This window comes from Corvus brachyrhynchos, unplaced genomic scaffold, assembly GCF_000691975.1.
Source record: "Corvus brachyrhynchos isolate BGI_N302 unplaced genomic scaffold, ASM69197v1 scaffold116, whole genome shotgun sequence".
Classification (NCBI taxonomy): Eukaryota; Metazoa; Chordata; class Aves; order Passeriformes; family Corvidae; genus Corvus; species Corvus brachyrhynchos.
Genome location: NW_008240221.1, coordinates 13,408,736 through 13,415,868, shown reverse-complemented (window position 1 = coordinate 13,415,868; position 7,133 = coordinate 13,408,736). Strand labels below are relative to the sequence as shown.

The 7,133-nt window shown below is 39.6% G+C and overlaps 1 long non-coding RNA gene across 1 annotated transcript in view; it reads left to right on the top strand.

The window, feature by feature from the left end:
- The first annotated feature begins 151 nt into the window (after positions 1 to 151).
- The window catches only part of LOC108449299, a 73,625-nt gene continuing 66,643 nt past the window's right edge, over positions 152 to 7,133 (top strand). The window contains exon 1 of the long non-coding RNA XR_001865450.1: positions 152 to 5,721. This is a non-coding gene — a long non-coding RNA (uncharacterized LOC108449299). The remainder of the gene's footprint in view (positions 5,722 to 7,133) is intronic.

The window sequence follows — 7,133 nt, the reverse complement described above, 5'->3', positions numbered from 1 at the left end:
AAAATTCAACATTCCAGCTGCAAAGCTGCAAGGCTGAGGTGAGATTAACCCTTTTTATTGCTGTGAAGAGCTGAAAACCTGAGGGAAGAGAGAGAGGAGATGCTTAAAGCTGAAATTCTCTTGTGAAGCTATGATATATCAGAGTATCCTGTTGTAATTTCATGAAGATATGGGGGGTGGAGTGTTCAACTCGTGAGCAGAAGCACCTGCGTGGAGATACTTTGTGAAGAGTAAGTGTTTCTGAGAGGCCAGTGACTGTGGAGCAGCTGCTGAACTACAAGTTCCCCACCCAGTAACCCCACACACATCCCAGGGGGTTCTGTAAGTCTCTGATGAATTCACTGGACTTTTATTAGAAGGAAATGCATGCCTTGTCCAGGAGCTATTCCATGTCTAATACACAATCAGTGATAAAAGAAAAATAAAGCAAAAATGATTGGGCAGTGTCCTCATCCCTCAGCAAATCTGCTCTCTGCAGCAAATCTGCATGACAGAAATTCTCACAGAGTGCTGATAATGCAGCAGGAGCAGCAAGGAAATGTCAATTAGCACTTCCACTGAGAGCAGAAAATCCCATATAGATGGATCCTCACTGCCTTTGTGAAAGATTCTATATATCTCATTGTTTAATCCAGTTCCTACCAGCATATCTGATCGAAATGATTTTACAGTAGCAAAATACATGGGATTTTTTCTTTCTTCTGAAAAGAATTAATGCCAGGAAATAATAGGGGGGATAAGGTAAACTATGGCAAGACAACAAAGTCTTTACACAGACCTTCCAGAATGTGCTGAAGTGCTGATTAAGAGAAACACTTAAGCTTTACTTGATTCCTTTTTTGAGATAAAGGGGTTTAATCAAGAACTGTAAGTATACCCAGAAGGCTAATGCTTCCCTGAACACACTGCCGAAGAGATTGCCATGACAGCTTTAACTTGCAGAGAAACTTGACACTTTTATAAAAGGTAGTTGGAAGGAGTGTCTGGTTTTCTGTCCTTTAGAATCATAGAATGGTTTGGGTTGGCCAAAATAAGTAATTAAAGATAAGAGGGAGAAGTCCATACATTTGAAATGTTTAGACACCAAGTGCTCTGAGTTCAACAGATGTATGATGACCATGAATGCAGGTGTAAAATTTGAGAAAGGATCAGTTAAAACATGCATACAGTCTATTAATTCTGGCAGAAAGTCTTCAGGATCAGTCTCTGGAGAGAGAACTGTTGCATGTTTTTCTGTATGGAGTATTTATATCAAAGTTAGGTGACAGGGATAGCAGAAGGGTTTTGGGTTTTTTCTTTGCCATCCTGGGGAGACGAGAAAATGTTCTGACAGACACAACAGCAGTTTTTTAAAACCTTGTTGTCTCCTTGTCATTTCAGTTTCTCTCCTCCTTGTAACCATTCACCTCCTGTCTTCCCTTACCAACCATGCACTAGAATCACACTTATACTCCTTATTTTAAGAAATAAAGGTATGTCTTGTATGTAGAGTAGCTCTTTCCAACATCTCCTTTGGCTGCTTTTTACTTTTTCTCCTGACCTGTGCACCTCAGAAGTAAAACAGAATCTTCAGGAAAAGCTCAGGTGAAGCTAACTCCATTTTTAGAAAACTCAGGGCAAGTTTAGTCAGGGAGTTTGAAGGGGACAAAGCCAAGCTGTATCACCTCTTTTGAAATCACATCCACAATTGCAACAGCCAAGGTAGAGAAACACAAAATCTCCTTCAGAAGAGTTAAATCCCCCAGGATGGAGCTGTAAGGCCAAAGCCTGAGCTAGTGTAAATCAGCATTGACACTAAACACATTTATGATCCATGCCAGTATTTTCCTTCACCTCTGCAATAAACTTCCCATGATTTTCCCTTAGGGAACTTCAGCTGTAAATGCTCATGACATTAACTCCTCTCTTTCTTTCTCAAAACAAGACACAAATAGTCTTATAAAATCTTGAGCAGTGGCTACTTTCTTCTTCAAGTACAATTTGAAGTCTTGATGTTGCTATAAAGACCAGAAAACACTGTGCATTGCTCAGGTCACACAGATGACAGCTGGAATTATTTCTGTCCCCATCCTTACCTTTCTCCATTATCTCTAAGAAAAAAAAAAAGGTGAATCTTGCCTTTCAACCCACTAATTAAGCAGTGTCCTTTCCTCATTATATTGATTCATGGAAATATTTAATTTCCATTTTACACAGAAGCCTGGGGTCAGTGGTAACTTCTGTGTGTCCCAACACTGTTTAGCAGAAAAACATATTTCCTTTGCAGTATTTTTTGCCGTTGCCAGCATCACTTTTCAACCTAATAAAATAGAAAACTCTTCAATCAGAGATGAGCCAGAGAAGCAATCCTGTTCTGCCCCAGTCTGTGCTCTGATTCCACTTGACAAACACAGGCACTACCAGGTATTTTCAGAAATGCTTTAAGAAAAGAAACAAAAGAAATAGGAAAAAAAGCCCTCCTGACTTATTCTATCCTCCCATAATATCTTCTGAGGGAGCCATTCCTAATGCACTTTGCTCCCAGACTTTCAGGATATTGAAAGCGGAATATGCAGACCACAGGAAACTGAAACTCAGTCCAAACGTCTTAACAAAAAGAATTATTTGAGATTCTGCTGGCATGTGCAAATTATAGAACAGGAGCTGGAAAATTGGCACTCTTCTGCTGACTGTAATTTGCTGCATTTGACTAGTCTGCTGTTTGCTTCCCCACAACCCATGGGATGCCTCTGGCTAAAACATTGCTTGTAACTTGGATTTCTATTTTATTAACCTTCTCCTTTATCTCATGACGGTCTGTCATGTTCTGGCATGCCAGAACAATGTTTGCGTGATAAGATATCTCCTGGGAAAACAGGCAGTTATAAGGGATAAAAGCATACAAAAATGGCCAGCTTCAGCAAAAACTGCTGCTCTGTGAGCCTCCCTTAATTAATATGTGCTCTGTCCTTGGTGCATTTGTGCTGCCACAAATGTCATTATTTCCAGTTTATTAAGGATGCCTGCAAAGAGAGGGGAGTTTTTCTGGAAACCTGATCTCTTGTATGTCTTTCAGATTGGCAGTATGAAAAATGAAGTGTTCTTGGGGGAGGAGGAAGAATAAGCAAAGAGAAATTTTATTATGAAACTGCAGCTTTGAGTTATATGTTTTCATTTGGACATATAATACAGAAATAATCTAGTACCAGAACTCTGCTATGAGCAATCTGTCTTCGTTGTGCATATTTAATATTCATGGAGAGAGCAACAGCTTGTGATTTTTCCCTTGGACTTCCTCATTTCATTTCCCTCCATTAACTCCTTTAAAACTTGCAGAACCAAAAAATAGACTTTCCTTCGGCACATTCTTTTTCTGTCTTCTCAGCCACCACTGGAATTGCTCCTGACAAAGAGAATTTCCTGACCAATAAATAAGCTTTCTTTGGACAGCAGTTTGAAACACAGGTGTGAATTGCAGAGAAAATGTCATGTACTTCTAGATATTCTCCATTTTAGTGACTAGGCCAAATTTTGATCCTCAACTCATACATCAATCTGTGCCTCATTCCTATTTTGAATCTGAGTGCTTAAGAGTTTAATATGGACCATGCACTGTCCTGTGAGAATCCCCTGAGGAAATCAGAGGACAATTTAGTTAATGAATGTATCACCATCATCACTGTAATAGGCAGTTTCCTATTGATTAAAATATCTTATGTCCTTCTTGCCTCATTGTCATCATGTTGATTCCCAGGACTTCACCTGTCCTAACACTAGCTATGTTATATCACTGTTCACATAAAACTCCTTATCTTTGGTGCTTTTTTGGATCTCTTTTGACTAAGAATCTCAGATGAAAATTAGTTTTGTCCTCTTAATAGTACATACAATCACAACTTCTGACAAAAAAAAAGCTCCAATAACTTCAGATATTAAATATTTTTTTTAGCATTTCAGCAAAGAGCCCTCTGTAGTAGCCTCATACCAGTTAACTGAACACTACATTTTCCGCTTGAAATTCTACAAGCTTTTTATTAAATCTGGGATGTGCTTTTTTTGTTATTTGCATGAGTTGGGTTGGGATTTTTTATGTATTGTTTTTGTTGGTTGGTTTGTTGATTTGTTTTTTAATGAAGCAAAATATTAAGCCAGAAACAGATTGTGAAACAGCAATACAAACAATTTAATTTCATATCTGCTTCTTTCTCCTTTTCATGATTGACATGTCTTTATTGCAAGGTATTTATTTCTGTATGTCCTCTGTGCTTGGTAGATTCTGCATAGCTATAACATCTCTAATTAAGCAAAGCCAATGCCATATCAGCCAAAAATCTCCCAGGTAGATGGATCAAGTGGTGTCAGCTTTAGCCCAAGGGTACTGCTCCCTTGAAGGCACATTGATTAGATTTTACAGCTCATTACTTAAAATCAGGAGAAATATAATCTTCAAGTAAACTGTTTGCAGCTTAATTTCTCTACATAATTAATTATTCTTCCCCAAGAAGGGCAGACCCTTCTTGCCACATGGTCTTTTCATTGCTATTAAACTATTTATTGAGGTGGTGTGCACGGGAAGCTCAGCTAATTGTAAACAGCTGAATCCTAATGTGACTTTGATAGAAGTAAGGCTTAGTGACAGAGTGCTGGCAATTTTTTAACTGGAACTAAACTCTATCATCCTATTTTAATTCAGAGGATAAATTAAATGCCAATTTGAATGCCTGCATCTGTTGCAACAGCCTATATTCAATAAAGGTAGCTGAGAAAAGCAGTCAGAAAAGAACATTATGCTTCTTCAGGCTTGTCTTCAGAATTGCCATGCCTCTAATTGTTCAGAAATGTTTGGTATGGTTCAGATGCAGATCTGATACCATATTGTGAGTCATCTCTGCCCACCTATGGCCTCCTGATACAGGAGACACGTTTTTTGGAGAGAGGGAAATTGGTTGTCATCTGGGTAAAAAAACAATTTCATTGTCTGAGAAAGCTGCCAGGTGAACAAGGGACCTCTGATGGCAGGATCTGGAGACCTGTCAGCAGCAGGTCTGGCTCTCTACCTGCCACTAAGTGTCTGGATGTCCACTTGCCACTGAGCAGAGCCCAACAGTAAACTATTTACTTAAACTGTTCTAATTTCAATTTTCAAATCCTACTAAGTGTGAAATAGCATTAGGTTTGCAACAAAGGCGGTGTCAGACTGCTAATGTTCAAAGCTAGGTGTACACAAGGATGTGAATACACCTCTAATAGACAGCTTCCACTGTGCCGTCCCAGGAAGCTTGGGCACCAGTTAACCATAAATAGTAAAATTTACCTTTCAGCACTCCCAGCTGACACTGAAAATAGACTGAAAAACACAATGACAGTTTCTAGTCTTTGTGCAGAATTTCTCCCTGTAGTATCTTCATAGCTAGAGAAAAGAGGAGAATACTGTGGGGGCAGGAAACTAAGTGTTGTTACTGGACAGTTCCAATGTATTTTTCTGTTTCAACTTTGGATGCAAATATCTTAATATTCCTCCTTAACAGGAACCATGTCTCTTTAATCAGTAGGCAAATATCAGGGTGTCAGGACATTTTCCAATTTTCTCCTTCTTCTTTTTTTTTTTTTTTTTTTTTGAGAAGGGAAAGTATACTGTATTTCCAGAAAAGAAATCGAAAAGCAGAATTCAGGAAAAACCATGAACTTGGAACAGTGACGAAACCACATACTCTAGTGCAAGCAGGAGCAATGCTAATTCAGGTAAGGAATGACTAGAAAGCCTTCACACAAAAAGCTCAGTCAGTCGATTCGATAGGACTGCAGAAATCCAAGTGCATGCACCTTCATTAAAAAGGCAGCCTTCATATAATCTATACATTTGTTAATAAGGTCTTAAGACAGCTGAACATGAGCAGACACCTCACACTGCTGAACAAGGACAGGCACAAGCACATTCTTACAATTAAGGGGGTTCTTGCAGAAGTTTGTTCTGCTGGGATCTCCTCCCAGCGTTGATTATAAACTTGTGTTGCAGAGATGAATCTAAAACCACAGAAAATTAAGAGAAAAGCTCAGTTAGTGAAGGAAAAGACAAACAGGGAACAAGAGCATTCACGTGCACTGGGTCTTATTTCTGGCTGCTCTGCCCCTGCGTTTGGTTGTCTCTTGGGAAAGTTATCAGGTGCTGTGTCTCCTGCACCACCCCAGCCTCAGCCCAATGATTTCTTACTCATTTCTGCTCTACGATTAGAGAAAAAGTGACAAGCATAGTCTCTTTCTTCACAGCTGCATAAGCAGGCTCATGACAACTTAGGAAATAATAAAAATACGTGCTTTTGCTATGACTGTACAAATATAAAATACATTTTTTTCTTTGCTGTAAATTTCCATAACTGAGATCTCAAGAATCACAGCTGACTGACAGAACTTTTTTTTTTTTTTTAACAAATGTGAGGGCAGAGTGTCCATTTTGCTGATAGGAATATTCAACAGCTTTCTCTGAAGGACGGAAAAGTTACTATGAGGTTGGGTCCAAAAATAAGAAAAGTATTAATATTCTTAATCATCAGATGTTTATCAGGTAATTGTATCACTATTGCTTGTAAATCAAAAAGAGAGGGAGGTCCCTGAGGGAACATTTGTATAACTCATCTGGCCCCTTTCCTCTGTTGTATCAGTAGCAAGGTCCTGGTGAGCTCCCATTTCTGTCCTCTGTTTAACCTTCAGCCTCCTGTCATTTGTGCTGTTCGTGTGTGATCCAAGACCTGTGAGACCCAGTTGTAGTGGGGAAACCTACAACACGTATATACAGCGAGGCCCGTGGAAAAGAAATCTAAGGACTGATTCTTAGTAGATATTTTCAGAGATGTTTATTTTCCCAGCCGTCTGGTTGGTGACTTGGCCAAGAACTGCGGCAATCACGGGACCAGAGGGTCCTTGCCGGGCAGGGGAACACAAAACCCAATTCCCAAAATTCCCAAGGGGGAATGAGGCTGACCAGGGGGCAGGGAAACCCCGTGTCTCCCCCCCCAGGGCCCCTCTCCCAGGACCACATGGCAGGGGGAGGAACCCCAACACTTCACCCATTTATTTTTAGCAAAAAGAGATTTAAAACTTAACATTGAAAACAACTGGATAAACATACCAAGAACAGTTTCAAGACAAAACAAGCT